We start from the raw sequence: 17,106 nt of genomic DNA, 5'->3' as shown, positions 1-17,106 counted from the left end.
GGCCTTCCCCTCACGGCCCATCCCACGCCGAGCTCTGAGCGGGGAGCGGCAGCAGTCCCCGGACCGATGCCAACGGCCACCGCCGTCAGCAGACACTTACTTAGGAGAGTGTCCTCTCCGGCTCCCCTCAGGGCCGGGACCCGCAGGAGTACGAGCTGAGAGTGGAAGGACCCGGAAAGACCACGGTGTAACATCTGCCAGTTAGTTACGTCCGTTTTTTGTGTAGTCGCCGCGGATAGGACCAGACGTCCGCCCGTTCCTTCTCATTGGATGTGGCGTCTGACTGTCTACGCCAATAGGATGGATCTTAGGAGGAGGGCGGAGATTGGAGCGCGGCTCCGCCCAGGCCAGGCTAGGAGGCCGCGTGTCGGCTAGGGAGTCTGGGGCGGGGCCGAGCACGTTTGGGGTGGGGCTAAGAGCGTTGGGGGCGGGGCCCGGCGCATTGGAGGCGGGGCCGGGCTGGGTCGGAGGCTGAGTTCCGATCCCGGAAGCTCCAGGACGTGTGCGGGCTCGTTTGAAGAAGTGGGCACCTCACCCAGCAACGGGTCCCTTTTCAGTCGGCAGCCAACTGATCCACCCCGGTGTCGTCCTCTCGCCGCCCTGGGCTACTATGCTTTTAAACCTGAGACTTAGGAGGAGGAAAGATTGTACTCTGGGCAGGACAACGGAGTCTCTGAGATAAGAGAGAGAAAACAGCTGGTGACGTCTTGGGCAGTGACCTCAGGTGGCCGGTCTGCTGACCCTAGGTCTGTATAGCTCCAAGGTGCAGAGGAGCGTGGCCTGAAGGGCTGTCACGGAGGGTCTTCTAGGTTTAGTTCTGTTTTCCTGCCTTGCAGTGTGACCTAGGCCGAGTTTTTTCTCTCTTTTGTGCTTTCATTTCTTCTGTTGATCAATGAAGTTAATCTGATATTCTCTCCAGTTCGAAGATTGTTTGTACGACTGATATTTCCCGAATGTTCTCTTTGTGCTGTGGGTGTTCCATATATCAGCTATCAGAACTTCTAGAAGCCTGTGATGGGCACTTGGCACAAGTGACAGTTTGCGAGAAGATCTGGGTTCAAATAGACCAGACTTGGCCGGGGTGGGGGTGGGGTGGAGGGGAGAGGGAAGAAAGAAAAAAAAGAAAATTAAACAAATATGCCAAGCTTGGTTGTTGCCACTAGCAGACCTGGCACACCATGTGCCTTTTGACCCGGATCCTTGTGAGTGACTGGACCAGTTAGAAAGTAGGTCATATAGTTTATCAGTTGTATCTCAGTGGGAAAGCATTTCAATCAATAATAAGGTAGAATTTCCGCTCTCAAAGAGTTTACACACAAATGCAGGGTGTGCAGCACGGAGAGGTGGTAAGGGGAATGAGAAGTGAGTAGAATCAGAATAAAGGACGCTTTGTGAAGCTTGAGTGGCCCAGAAGAGAAGGCAGAGACAGACATTCTAAGCCGAACAAACACTGGAAGCCTGGTTGAGGAATAGTGAGACGTTCATTTTGGCTGCATGGGAGGGGAGTGTTGGAAGCAAAACTGGCAGGGTAGGTTGGGTCAGATGTCAGGGAAAGGAGCAGGCAGAGGGGACCTGGAAGGTTCGAGAGTTGGGGAATGCAGGACTAGAGCTCTTGAAGAGAGATCAGCCAGGCGGCACAGTAGGAGAGACTGGAGAGGACAGACTGTGGAAATCTGCAATTGGGGAGCCTCCTCAGGAGCTTTATTGAAGCCACAGCCCCTGTGAAAGGTAGTGAGGGCTGAAGCCGAGTGGTGGTCGCTGGGATGGAAGAGAGGGCAGATGGGGGACACGCTCGAGAGGATGGAGGATCTGCAAGTTTTGGTGAACCCTATGGGAGGAGTGAAGGGGATTGCCAAGCTGGAGAGCTTGGGCCGCTGGAGGAAGTCAGGAAGGATGGCCACCAGCCAGGCAGAGGGCTCAGATGCAGGTTAGGCCTTGGTGGTCTGCAGTAGGCACACCAGAGAAAAAAGATGAAAGAACATTTGCAAATCAAGGCACAAAGGCAGCTTGGTCTCAGGCGAGAGTCATTTGCTGTCTGTGAGCCTCGGTTTCCTCATAGATAAGATGAGGATGATGAGATGTACTGAAGAGGGTTATTGTGAGGAGTTGATGTGGCGGCTCTAGAGCCCTCACTGCTGCGTCTGCGTGCCTGTGGATTGAGCACCTGCCGTTATGAGGAAGACTGGATATCTGGACAGTGTAGTTACCAACAAAAGTAAAAGTAGGGTGATGCCTGGGTGGCTCAGTTGGTTAAGCAGCTGCCTTCAGCTCAGGTCATGATCCTAGGGTCCTGGGATCAAGTCCCACATTGGGCTCCCTGCTCAGAGGGGAGCCTACTTCTCCCTCTGCCTGTCACCCCCTCCCCCACTTGTGCTCTTTTTCTTTTCCCTCTGAAAAATAAATAAATGAAATCTTAAAAAAAAAAAAAAGAAAAGAAAAACTACGTGGTTCAGTTGGTGGAAGGTCTCTTGATTTCAGCTCAGGTCATGATCTCAAGGTTGTGAGATCAAGTCCCCCCTGGGCTCCACACTTAGCGTGGAGTCTGCTTCCGATTCTCTCTCTTCCTTTCCCTCTGTTCCTCTCCTCACTCATGCTCTCTCTTTAACATAAATAATTCTTTAACAAAAAAATAATTTCCTTTAAAAAAAAATCTTCAGAATTTGAAGCCAAGGCAAATAAAACTTTTCCTCTGAAATGGCATCTAAAATGAATAACATTAAATTTGGCTACATTAAAAAGAAAAAGATATATGGTTCTTATCATGTGCCACATATTTTCTAACCTCTTTCCATATGTTCATTCTTTTAATTACAACAACTGTGTGAAGTAGGTGCTTCTCCTATCACTACTTCACGGGTCAGTTGAGTCATAGGTTAAGTAACTTGTGCAGAGTCACACAGCTGGTGATTGGCAGAGCCAGGATTTAAACTCAGGCAGTCTGGTTCCAGAGTTTGTACTCTCAAGGCAAGAACAATTGAAAGTTAAAAGACACTCAGTTTGGTATAAAATACCTTTAACTCCTATCACAGAAAAGCGATTTTCTTAATATATAAAGTACTGCAAGTAAACACAGTAGAAAAATGAAGTGTCTCAGGGCGTCTGTGTGGCTCAGTGGGTTAAGCCTCTGCCTTTGGCTCAGGTCATGATCTCAGGGTCCTGGGATCCAGCCCCGCATGGGGCTCTCTGCTCAGCAGGGAGCCTGCTTCCCCGCTCCCCCCCCACCGCCTGCCTCTCTGCCCACTTGTGATCTCTGTCTGTCAAATACATAAATAAAAATCTTAAAACAAAAATGAAGTGTCTCTACCAACTAGACAGAAAAAGAAATAAACATGAAAGGATCCTCACTGTCCCTCAATATAAGGAAAATGTAGTTTAAAACTCCTCTGAGGAGTTGCCTGGGTGGCTCAGTCTTGATTCTGCCTCAGATCAGGGTCTCGGTCGAGAGAGTGAGCCCTACACTGGGCTTTATGCTCAGTGCAGAGTCTGTTTGTCCCTCTCCCTCTGCTTCTCCCCTGTTCTGTTCCTCCCCTGTTCTCCCTCTCTCAAATAAATAAGTTTTTATTTATTTAATAATAAGTAATAAGCAATAATAAAATATGTAAGAAATAAATATATAATATGTATAACATATATACGTTATACATAAAATAGATAATAGAAATAATAAACAAGATTTTATTTATTGGGGGGGAGAGCACAAGATGGGGGAGGGTCAGAGGGAGAAGCAGACTCCCCGCAGAGCAGGGAACCCAATGTGGGACTCGATCCTGGGATTCCAGGATCATGACCTGAGCAGAAAGCAGTTGCATTACTGACTGAGCCACCCAGGTGCCCCCTCTCTCAAATAAATAAACAATAAATAATAAATAGATAAAATTTTAAAAACAAAACAAAACAACTCCTCTGATGTATGCTTTTTCTTTTATTTAAAGATTTATTTATTTATTTATTTGACACAGAGAGAGAGAGAGAGAGATAGATCACAAGTAGGCAGAGAGGCAGGCAGTGAGAGCTGGGGAAGCAGGCTCCCTGCAGAGCAGAGAGCCCGATGAGGGGCTCGATCCCAGGACCCTGAGGTCATGACCTGAGCCAAAGGCAGAGGCTTAACCCACTGAGCCACTCAGGTGACCCTGATGTATGCTTTTTCATAACCAGATCGGCAAACTCCAGAAATTTGTTAATGCTCAGTGAGGCTCTCATACAACCTCTACAGGAGACAGTTTGGCTGCAGAATAGTATTACCAAATAAAAAATGCCTATACCTTTGACCCAGCAATTGCCCTGCTATGAATTGATCAAAGAAATATGTTTGCAAAATGACTTGGGTAAATGGAACATTGTGTAATAGTGAAAGTTTTGAAGCCATCTTAATGTCCATTAGTAGGAGACTATTAAAAAAATGATGGTACATTCATTCAGTGGAATACTGTGCACTAAAAAAGAAGGAAAAAGAGGGAGAACGAGGAGGCTCTTTGTATACTGATACAAAGTTAGATTCTTGCTGAAAAAAGGTGAAGAACAGTATGGAAAGTATTACATAGGGTGAAAAGTGTCTGTGTGTGTGTGTGTGTGTGTGTGTATGCACGCATGTACATGTCCCTGGAATTACACAGGAAACTGATAATATCAGTTACCTCTAGGGAGGGGATCTGGATGATTAGGAGGCAGGGATGATTTTATGTCTTATTGTGCCTTTTGAATTTTGGCCATGTGAATATATTGCTTATAAAATAGAAAGTTTAAGAGTTAATTAAAGCAAATGAACACCATGTACAGCAAGCAACAACAGAAGTTACTCATTTTAAGAGGTGACATATAAATGTGTTGCTAAAGGAACTAGAATGCCTGTCAAATCCCATCTTGGAGACACTAATGCAAAATATAATCGTTACAAAAGAGAAATAGAAATTAACATGTCTATTAACTGATAGTTAATAGTCTGCTCCAAACCCAGAAAAAGTATCCTTTTAATCAGAATTTATCAGTGTTTATTCAGTAGTGTCCAGTGTCTTGGTCACTGGAACTCTGCATCCAGAATAATTCTTCAATCCTTTTTCATATCATACAAGACTCTCTGACCCGCTTTGTGTGATTACATGTTCGCCAAACTCTACTATCCAGGAAACATGAATCTAGAAAGAAGGGAGCTTTGGGTGATGGGCAAGAATATTCTAGATACTAGGAATTTAGATATTCTAGTAATAAATAATTAGTATTCTATGCACTTAGATGGACTGAAGCAGTTTCTTCCTCCCTCCCTCCCTCTCTCCCTCTCTCTTTTTTCCTTTCAAGTAGGCTCCATGCCTAGCATGGACTCCAGTCCAACACAGGTCTTGAAGTGACAATCCTGAGATCAAGACCTCAGCTGAGGTCAAGAGTCTGACACTTAACCGACTGAGCCACCCAAGTGCCCCTGGACTGGAGCACTTTCTAAGGATCTAGTCCAAGTAAATGATAACATTAAATGTTGGAACCCCCAAACTCAAGGACAAGACTTGGGGTACTTCTGAACCTTAGCTAGGGAGCAGCTTGACCAATTCAACAATTAATAATTCATGCTTGATGCAAAAATGTATGAAACAGAAAAGCACAAATTAAAAAAAAAAATCCAAATTACCTATGATGAATCCATGCCTTGAAAAAAACCACTGTTCATGTTTGGATGTCTTTATTTCTAAGCACATGTTTGTTGTTTATATAGTTCATTAATTTGTTCAGTTATTTATTGAGCAATTGGATTGCCATGCCTGCTCTACCTACTGGAGATTAGTTGTATAGTTTTTTTTAGTAATTAAAAAACTTCTTTTTGAAATAATCACAAACTAATAGAAACTTTCAACTGTAATACAGAAGAATTTCCCACTGGAATACTCTGTATTTTCTACAGTATAACTGTCTATCTATCTATCTATCTATCTCCACGATATAACCATCAGAATCAGGAAATCAGCATTTTTCTACAATCCAATCCTTGGCCCATCTCAAGAATCACCCATTGTCCCAATAATTTTCTTTATGGCAAAAGAATCAGAGTCACATGCTGTGTTTAGTTATGTCTCAAATCTCCTTCACTATAAAACAGTTCCTCAATCTTTTTAAAATTTTCATGGCCTTAACACTTCTGAAGATTACAAGCCAGTTAATCTGTAGAATGTCCCTCAGTTGGGGCCCTCGTTTTAGATTTGTCTGCTGTTTTCCAGGATTAGATTCAGACTGTCTTCAACAAGGAAGTCACAGAGAAGACATTGCATTCTTCTCATCACATCCTATTAGGCAGCACAGAATTTGGATTTGTCCCATTATGGATGATGTTTCATTTAAAAAAAAAATTTAAGATTTTATTTATTTATTTGACAGAGAGAGACACAGCGAGAGAGGGAACACAAGCAGGGGGAGTGGGAGAGGGAGAAACAGGCTTCCTGCCTAGCAGGGAGCCCAATGTGGGCCTTGATCCCAGGACCCTGGGATCATGACCTGAGTTGAAGACAGACACTTAACGACTGAGCCACCCAAGCATCCCAACTTTCATTTCTTGATTAAGGTAATGGTCAGACAGCCTTCTCTAATGTAAAGTTACTCTTTTTAAAAAATTAAAATTTATTTTAAATTTTGAAATAATTGTAGACTCACAGGAAGTTGTAAAAATAATATAAAGAAGTCCCTGTACCCTTCATATTATTTCCCCCATGGTAACATTTTACATAACCATAGTACAACATTACTTTTTTTGGTAATTGGTATTTGTGAGTCTATGTAAATATCCTATTCTTTACAAGCTTTCATTTAATCAATTTATTAATATGCTCAGAGTTTCCTACCTTATTTGGTAGGTTAAATCCAGTCTCATCATTCTTTCTTTTTATGCTAAAATGGTCCCATTTTGGCTAGTAGAAGCTTTTCAAACTGACTTCTGTGTCGTTTTGACATGTCCTCATTATTCTCTGGTCATTCTTTTCTAGCAAAAGACGTTGTAGGCTCATCTTTTACTTCCCCAGCCCCAGGTGTGAATGAATTAGTTCTCTAAGGAGTCCTAGTATCATTTAGTGGACAGTGGTATTTTGAAACCAAGATCTGAGTGCTAAGCATACTCATTGCTATTAGGGTGTCCCTCTTGCAAGGCCCACTCAGGTCACAGTTGCTAATATACACCCATACATTTCCACACACAGTGTAAACACACACACACACACACATTTACATCTATATTTACTTGTACATCTACATCTATCTATCTTCACTTGATCTTAGCCAAAAGTCCAAGAAGCGATTTTCTATTATCTTGAAAACTATGACTTTGTACCAATACCTCTAATTCCAGTCCATCACCATAGGGCTCATTCAAGTTTTCTCTCTTTCCATATTTGTATCTTCTCTAACAGTGAATTATACTTAAAAAAAAAAGATTTTATTTATTTATTTGAGAGAGAGAGAGACAGAGAGAGCATAGGGAGGGGGAGGATCAGAGGGAGAGAGAGAAGCAGACTTCCCACTAAGTAGGGAGCCCGACATGGGGCTCAATCCCAGGACCCCGAGTTCACGACTTGAGCCAAAGCCAGCCGCCTAATTGAGTCACCCGGCGCCCCAACAGTGAATTATCTTTAATGTATTTACTTATTTGATCATTCCTTCTGGGTGTAGCCATACCTATAAGAGTCTCTGCCACCATTGTTTTGTTTAAACAATCTTTGTGAACCATTTTTTTTTTAGGTCAATATATATTCTTACACAATATGATTTTCAAAAACCCAGTCTGATCAGTTAAAAAAGGAAAACATTAGCCAGGTTTGTCTTTCTGGAATTGAGTGCGTAATGGATTGCCTTCTTGTCCTGGCCCTGACCCGAGGGCTGAGTGGTTTACACTGTGCTTTATTGGGGGAGTAATGCATGCTGTCTTGATTCTAGGTATCCAGTTTCTCCAGATAATTCCATTTTGGGCTTCTTTATGCTACAGACTGTAATTCCTTCATGAGGCTTCATCCTCAGCTATGCATTTCTCTATTCTCTGCCCCCCTAGAGAGGGATCTCTGTCATTAGGAGTCAGTGGAGGCCTCTCTTGGAAACACAGGTCACTGCAGGAGCCTACTTTTCCCACCTTCTTATATATTACCCTGTCTACTTGGTGCCAAGAATTGTGCTTCCATTTGGGGAATTCTTCAAATAATTTCTAAAACTTTTCTTCCCCTCTGCTAAGCATTTGCAAGACTGAGGTCTTCCCAGGGTGGCCTGGATTTGAGAATGAGAAGGAAGAGTACTTTTTCATAGCTTCAGGGAGCATCACTCACTTTCTCGGCAAGCTAGAAGAATTTAAAAGGATGTGCTTGTTCCTGGAGACTGGCTTTATCAGTGACAACAGCCTTATAGACATAAGAAGGTATAGATTGAGAGAAGGGATAGATTGAGAGAAGGTGGAAAAATCCTGCAAATTAAGAGCAGGGGAAAGAAAAAATTGAGGCATATAATTGTTCCAAATCTTACTGCCTCCCTGATTTCTTCTGTACTTGGTTTTGTATTTAACACTGATGGGGGAGGGGATGGTCTTTAGGGAACATGCAGAAGAGAGCAGGGAAGCACTGGCTTCAGCTTAGCCTTAAGAGACAGTGAAAGACTTCAAGCAGAACCTGCTTTATCCAGATAGCAGTGGAAGCACGTGTCTGGGGAGGCTTTTAAAAAATCAGATGGGCGTGTTGTTCCTGACCTCAGGAGAGGACATAAGAGACTGGATTAATACGCTTTTCTGGGATCACGTATGTAGAAAATCAGATAACTCAAGAAGGCTAATGTAAGGGACCTCTTTAGCCCTCATTTCTCAGATGAATCCATACTGAAAGCCAGATACTTTCACAAAATAAATTTCTTCCTTGTTCTGTCCCAAATTTCATTACCTAGACTCTACTTTTCCAGATCAGGAAAGTATTTCATTATGGACAACTGTGACGACATATTTGAAGGTGTTTTGTGTATTGGAAGGAAGACACCTAGTATTGCCCGTTATTGTTGATTATCACTTGAAATACAAGCTAGAGTTAGTTAGAGTGTGTGCTCTGGAACCCATCATACTCTGTTCCTATACAGTTTAGCTGTGGGCCCCTGGCCATGTTAATTGGCCTCTCTGAGCCTCAGTTTCCCCAATGGAAAAAAATGGGGCTACCAAGGATATCTACTTCAACATAAGGGTTAAATGTGCTTGGATTCTACAAAGCACTTAGAACAGGGCCTGACCCCCTGTGAGCACTTGAGAACTCAGGGAAACTGAATGCAAACCTCTACCCCCCGCCCCCTGCCACCCCTGAACCAAAAAACAAACCCTTCTGAATAGTGGGAGCCCCAACTGCTTTGCTGGACCTTCTTGAGGAAGAACTGGGAAGGCACGGGAGAATTGCAGAGGGAGGTTTTCCAGGCCTCTTTCTTCCCAATCTGAGGCATGGATGTGATTTCCTACCTCCCCCTGGAGAGATCGCTCCTTCCTGCAAGGCTCAGTGTTCGCCACAGTGGGCTTTTGCTGCAAGGGCTTTATCTAACAGTGGAGGTTTCCGCAAAATAAGTTTCTGTGTCTATAAATGGCTTCTTCCCACCTCACCTCCATGGGCATTGTCTAATGGTGGGGTTGGCTCATTTTCTGGAGCCAAATAAACATTTGTTCCTTCTAGTCCCACGGTGATAGTGCCACTATTAATGAGCGGCAGTGTTGCCCATTGCTTCCAGAGCCATTAGGGAAGCCCTAATAGAGTTCTGTTTATTGCCAGGGGAAGTGTGCGAGGCAGTCAGAAAGCACAGCTGGGGGTCCCAGTCCCCAGCAGGTCGTGCAGCGCGGGCAGCCAGAGTGATCATTCTTAGACTTGTGAAGTCAGGACATAAATTCCAAGAGGAGTAAAAATGAGTGAGATAAGGGAACTGGGGTCTGTGATTTAGAGTCATCTTTCAGGTTTCTGAAATTTTGAGTCAGTTAAGGTAATATGGTAGTGCAAGGGAAAGGACAGTGCCTAAGGGGGTAGCAGTCTGAGCTGTGCCCTATTAAGTACAAGCTCCGAGTTGGTTTCCTTGTCAGAGGATGCACTTGCCCGTGCTCTGTAAATATGCATGGTGGGTGATTGGCTGAGCCATCATCAGGGAGGTCTTTGGAATGAATAGGGTCCATCGCACTGCGATATGCACAGAATACATGTTGTGACAAAATCCACTGGCTCCTTCACTAAACCAGCTTCTACATTGAGACTGCACGGCTTGTTGGTTGGCAGAGAATACGGAACTTACATGAATGAGAGATCGCGACGGAAATAGGTGCTGCTCAGAATTCACTGAAAGCAGGCCAGACCATTCAGCACAAAGCATTTGTAGGCACTGGTTTTAGATGACGAAGCATTTGTAGGCGCTGGTTTTAGATGACGAGGTTTTTGGCTGGATGGACTGAGATTTGCACAAGAATGAATGTCCAAGACACACCTCTCTATGCAAAGCCTCGGAATCCCGATCAGGCTCGCACAAGCTGAAGTAGAGTTTCGTGGAAGGATTCTGGGGGTATGTTGTATCTCTGAGGAGGAGGCACTGGAATTAGAAACTAGAATGTCAGGAACCCAGGTGATTTTTTTCTCTGCCCACCCCCCCCCCCCGAGAGTTACGTCATCTCTTAGCTCTGCTACTCTCTGCAATCTGATTGTTCTTGTTCTTTTTTCATCTCCTAAAATTGATTTATTTATCTTATTGAGAGAGAGAGAGAGAGTGTGCAGGGGGAGTAAGTGGGGAGAGCCAGGTGGAGAGAGAGAGAATCTCAAGCAGACTCCCTGCTGAGAGTGGGGCCCAATGCGGGGCTTGATCCCATGACCCCGAGATGACTCCAGCCAAAACGAAAGTTGATCTCCCAAAGCACTGAGCCACGCACATGCCCCTGCAATCTCTTTGCTCTTGACACAGATCTCTGTAGCCTCATGCCCACTCTGATGAGCTGTAAGATAAAATAGAAAAGGTGAAATAACATTTTAGAAATGAATAGATGTCATTTAAAAAAAATCCAAGGAAAAGAGCCCTTTGCCCCAAAATAGTAAATCCCAGAGTTTAAGGAAAATGAAAAAAGGTTCAGATGTCTTCAACATCAGTTGGCATCACCAGCACCTGATAGAGAGGAAACATCTGGCACCACAATGGAGGGGACCAGGACTGTCAGGACCCTGAGTGAGGTACCAGGTAGGAACCTGGGTTGAGTCACGAGACAGAAAAGGAGAGAGGCTTTTATATCATAAAAGTATCAAACCAGATTTGTGTGCTCGAGAACTTGATTTCTACAGGTCAGTCCTGCTGACTCAGGTCTAAGCAACATGTGTAATAAATGGGACACATCCGTGCACCCTCATTGGTTCTTTTAGTTGGCATCGATGCCCAGAGAAAGCTGGCCTGGAAAAGGTGAAAATATGTTAGAAGAATGAAGGTGAGATTTAGCCTAATACTCAGTGAGTAAGGCTAAGCAGGGCAAACATCCATGCGATGACGTCTGTGGCCTGGCACCAGATGTCAAGGGCTGAGTCGAGCAAGGGGGGTTGGTGGCACAGGGGAGGGAGTACATCAAGGGCTGTGGGGGTCTGTTATGGGGAATCGGAGCAGGGGTTGGGTGAGGTGGGCAAGTACACAGGGGAGTGATGTTAGTGATGTTAGTAGCGGCAGGGTTGGAGCCTAGTGGGGTAAGGAGGGTACCCACTCAGCTAAGGGGCGGGCTGGGAGGATGTGAGGAGCCATGATGGGAGACTCGTTCCATATTGGGTGATGGACGGAGGGAGGGAGGAAGGGAGATTGATTTGTATTAGTTTACTACGACTGCTGAAACAAAATGCTATAGACAGGGTGGCTTTATTTTTTTCTTTTTTTCCAATTTATTTATTTTCAGAAAAACAGTATTCATTATTTTTTCACCACACCCAGTGTATTTTTTTCTTTTTCCTTATTTTTATGAAGATTTTGTTTATCTATTTGACAGAGAGAGATCACAAGTAGGCAGAGAGGCAGGCAGAGAGAAGGAGGAAGCAGGATCCCAGCTGAGCAGAGAGGCCGATGCAGGCCTTGATCCCAGGATGCTGAGATTATGACCCGAGCTGAAGGCAGAGGCTTAACCCACTGAGCCATCCAGGCACCCCATATAGGGTGGCTTTAAACAACAGAAATTTATTTCTCACAGTTCCAGAGTCTGGAAGTCCAAGGTCAAGTGTTGGCTAGGTTAATTTCTCCTGAGGCCTCTCTCCTTAGCTTGCAGATTGCTGCCAGCTCAATGGTGTGCTCCTAGGTCTTTCCTCTGTGTGCGCATTCCTGGAGTTTCTCCTCTTCTTATGGGGACCCCAGTCAGACTGGATTGGGGCCCAATCTAATGGCCTCATTTTAAATTAATCACCTCTTTAAAGACTCTCTGTCTCCAAATACAGCCACATTCTGAGCTATGGTGGTAGTGGGGAGGGGGGTGCTTAGGGCTTTAACATATGGATTCTGGGGAGACAGTTCAGTCCATAACATGATCCAGTAAATAAATATATTGAGACTGTCAAAGAAGGGAGCTAGCAATACAGGAAGAGAGAAAGCTAGATTGGAGGGGTGCCTGGGTGGCTCAGTGGGTTAAGCCTCTGCCCTCAGGTAATGGTCTCAGGGTCCTGGGATCGAGACCTACATTGGGATCTCTGCTCTGTGGGGAGCCTGCTTCCTCCTCTCTCTCTGCCTGACTCTCTGCCCACTTGTGATCTCTCTCTGTCAAATAAATAAATAAATAAATAAATATTAAAAAAAAAAAAAGCCAGATTGGAATTGAGGTACTAAAATGAACCATGATTTTCAATAGAAAGAAAACAAATACAGACATAAATGTGTATATGTCCACCTAATTCTCTCCCTTGGGCCCCTGAGAGGGCCCGGGAGCAGCAACACTGTAATGACGATAAGCTTACCTAATGTTCACATCTTGGATGCTAAATACTATTTTCTAGTAAAAGGAACCAAATTTTTTTTTAATTTAAATTTTTTATTTTTTTTTATTTTTTGAGAAATGGCTGACTCTAGGGTAGGACAGAGAAAGTTGGCCCAATCTGGGACTATCTAAGCACCTAAATGAATGACAATATTAATGGATTCTAGCCCACCGAATAAGTAGGAGTTGTTGTGTCCATACTGATGCAACAAACTAAATGAATGAGGAAATGAAGAAAAACTTTTCTTCTCGAAGAATGCCAATGAATAGAGATGATGGAGTTAGAAAGTCATGATTTGGCAACCATCACCGTCATAGTTAACTCAGTAAAGAAACGTCAATGGATGATGAAACAGGGGGCAAGTGTTTGATGAGGTATGGAGATAGATGCAATTTCAAAAAACTCCTAAAAATGCTTATTAATGACAAGGAGGGAAAGAGTAATTACACAGTGGAGAGGTCTGGAAGACATCAGATTGATCAAGGAACCAAAATTAATATCACCAGTAATGATACAGATCTTGATTGGACACCATCTGATAGATGCAACGAGAAGAACCCACCATCACTTTTGTCGTATTCTTGCCAAAAACACAGAATGTGACTCTAACCATGAGGGAAATCAGGCAAACCCGTATCTCCAAAATAACTGTCCTGTAATCTTCAAAAATTTCAGGGTCATGAAAGACAAGGAAGGTCTGAAGAACTCTTCCAGATTGAAGAAGTTTAGAGAGACATGACAATTTAATGCAACATGTTATCCGATTGGAATCTACTAGTTTTCCAGAGGGTATTATTGGAACAATTGGCAAAACTTGAGTGGGTTTCTAGATTTGATAGTGGTAGTGTATAATGTTAATTTTCTGATTTTGATGTTTGTATTTTGATTATGTAGGAGAATGTCCTTGTTGGGTAGGGATTACACATTAAAGTGTTTAAATGTGATGGGGCATCACATTGGCTACTTATCTCCAAATGATTCAGGCAAAAAAGAGGTTATGTTTATAAATCTTTCTTTCTTTCTTTCTTTTTTTAAAAAGGTTTTATTTATTTATTTGAGAGAGAGCCAGAGAGAGACAGAATATGAGCAGGGGGAGAGGCAGCGGGACAAGCAGACTCCTTGCTGAGTGGAGAGCCACCTGTGGGACTTGACCCAGGACCCTGAGATCATGACCTGAGCCAAAGTCAGAGCTTAACTAACTGAGCCACCCACCCAGGGGCCCCTAAAATTATTTCTAAGTTACAGAATTATCTAGACAAAAAATGGGGATAAAATTAAAACATATATATATATATATTTGACAGTCAAAAATGGAGAGAGTTTACTATCAGTAGACTCACTAAAGGAAATTTTAAAGTGCGTTTTTTTCCAGGCAAAATGAAAATGATCTCACATGAAAGGTTAGATATAAAGGAAGGAATAAAGAAAGGGGCAAATAAATTGGTAATCTAGAAGATTAGAAACTCTAGAGTCTTACAATAAAATACATGTCTATAATGACATGTAAGTTGGGAGGGGGATATATATAATTTTCTGGGAAGAATGTAGATGTACTGATTGAATTAGATGTACTGATTGAAAAGATGCATGTTGTAATTTTTAATGTGCAACATGCTAAAAGAATAAGATAATATCACTCTAAAGAATGTAAGAAAATAAAATGATAAAAAATGCTCAGTCAATCCAGAAGAAGGCAAAAAGGAGAGAAAAAGGAGCATAAAACACATGGAGCAAGAGTAAAGCACGTAACTGTTGGGGAAAATGCAAACTGGTGCAGCCATTGTGGAAAACAATATAGAGGTTCCTCAACAAATTAAAAATAAAATTACCCTACAATCCAGGAATTGTACTACTGGGGATTTACTAAAAATATACAAAAACACTAATTGAAAGGGATACATGCACCGCTATGTTTATTTACTTATTATTTTTTAAAAGATTTTGTTTGTTTATTGGAGAGCAAGAGTGAGCGAGAGTGAGGGAGTGCACGACTGGGGGAGGGGCAAAAGGAGAGGGAGAAGCAGGCTCACTGCTGAGCAGGGAGCTTGATAAGGGTCTCCATCCCAGGACTCCAGACGATGACCTGAACTGAAGGCAGACGCTTAACCAACTGAGCCCCCCAGGTACCCCACCCCTATGTTTACTGCAGTATTATTTACAATAGCCAAATTATAGAAGGCGCCCAAGTGTCCATGGATAGATGAATGGATACAGAAGATGTGGTGTACAGAAATAATGGAATATTATTCAGCCATGATAAAGAATGACCTCTTGTCATTTGCAACAACATGGATGGATCTAGGGACTATAATGCTAAGTGAAATAAGTTAGAGAAAGATACCATATGATTTCACTCATACGTGGAATTTAAGAAACAAAACAAACAAGCAAAGAATAAAAAGAAAACCCCCAAAACAGACTTTTAATTATAGCGAACCGGTGGTTAACAGAGGGGAGGTGGGTAGGGAAATGGGTGAAATAGATGTGGGAATTAGAAGTACACATATTATGATGAGCACTGACTAAAGTATAGAATTGCTAAATCACTATATTTGACACCTAAAATTAATATAACCCTGTATGTTAATTAGACTGGAGTTAAAATAAAAAAGAACAAAGCCCATAATATTAATACAATTGATTTTAATCCAAATATATCAGAATTTACATTAACGGTATCTGGATTAAATGCTTCAGTTAAAGACAATGATTATTAGACTGTATAAAAAAACAAAACAAAACCCAACTATCAGTTACTTCTAATAGACACATCTAAAAACATAAGGATATAAAAATTTTGAGGGTCAAAGGAGAATAAAACCTTATGTGAGCTAGGAGAGACAGTTGTGTGGCTGTGTTTGTATTAAACAGCATGGATTTTAAGGCAAAACCATAACTAGAAATAAAATAGTCACTTCATAATGATTACGTGTTCAGTTTCCTGGAGTCATGCGAAGAATCTACCTTTGCTCTTTTTGTTTAAAAGGTTTTATTTATTTATTTGAGACAGAGAGTGTGGATGTGAGCAAGGAGAAGGGCAGAGGGTGAGGGAAAGAATCTCGAGCAGATTCCTTGCTGAGCATGGTGCCCGACACAGGACTTGATCCCACAACCCTGAGATTATGACCTGAGCCAGAATCAAGAACTGGGCACTTAACCAACTGAGCCACCCAGGCACCTCGAGGATCTACCTTTGAATCATCTGATAATGAAGGCTTACAATGTATAGAACAAAAATTGATGAAACTACAAAGAGAAATGGACAAAATCTTAATAACAAGCTGGTTTAGCCTATGGCTCTTGATAAGTGATAGGATAAGAGGACATACACTGGTAAGCACATGGAAGATTTGAACAATGTGATGAGCAAACTTGATTTAACGGACATATTAGTAGATAAAAGTATATCCAATGACTGCAGAATATGTATTCTTTTTAGGGCCAGATAATATTTTTTAAAACCTGGATATGTATTTGGCTATAAAGGAATTCTTGACAAACTTCAAATGATTGGAATAATAGGGTGTGTGCTTTGTGACCACCATGCAATTACACCAGAAATCAATAACAAAGAGATAATAGAAAACAAATCCCCTTACATCTCCAAATTGTGTTAGTCAGCTTTAGTTAGGTTATCGTGCAAACAACCTCCATCCCTCCTTGACTCACAGCACATTTATTTCTCTTTCATGTTCCTGTTGTCTCTTTTGCTGCTCTGCTCCAAGCCGTAGGCTAGTTTCAGGTCTCTTTTCTGTATCTTTTTATTCTGGGATTCAGGAAGGAGGGAGCAGCCTCCATGTGGGACATGGCTTTCTCGTGCCGTAGCCACTGGAGTGCAAACAGCCTTAGCCAAACGACACAAGTGAATTTAAACATTTCTTTCTTTTTTTTTTTTTTTAAGATTTTATTTATTTATTTGACAGACAGAGATCACAAGTAGGCAGAGAGGCAGGCAGAGAGAGAGGAAGGGAAAGCAGGCTCCTTGATGAGCAGAAAGCCCGATGTGGAGCTCGATCCCAGGACCCTGGGATCATGACCCGAGCTGAAGGCAGAGGCTTTAACCCACTGAGCCACCCAGGCACCCCACAAGTGAATTTAAAACTGTGCTGTAATATAGTATACAGATCTCCCTACACTTATGGTGGGGTTATGTCCCGACAAACCCACCATA

The 17,106-nt window shown here is 42.6% G+C and overlaps 1 protein-coding gene across 2 annotated transcripts in view; it reads right to left on the bottom strand.

Annotated features, from left to right (window-relative positions):
* Window positions 1-205, bottom strand: part of DCAF4 (DDB1 and CUL4 associated factor 4) — a 29,891-nt gene extending 29,686 nt beyond the window's left edge. For both annotated transcript variants that reach the window (XM_044232184.1, XM_044232183.1), the window contains exon 1: window positions 101-205. The gene's annotated coding sequence lies outside the window, so the exon portion shown is untranslated. The remainder of the gene's footprint in view (window positions 1-100) is intronic.
* Between the last annotated feature and the right edge of the window lie 16,901 nt (window positions 206-17,106).

This window comes from Neovison vison, chromosome 13, assembly GCF_020171115.1.
Source record: "Neovison vison isolate M4711 chromosome 13, ASM_NN_V1, whole genome shotgun sequence".
NCBI classification, from domain to species: Eukaryota; Metazoa; Chordata; class Mammalia; order Carnivora; family Mustelidae; genus Neogale; species Neogale vison.
Note: the sequence above shows the minus strand (reverse complement) of the source record. Positions and strands in the feature narration are given on the sequence as shown.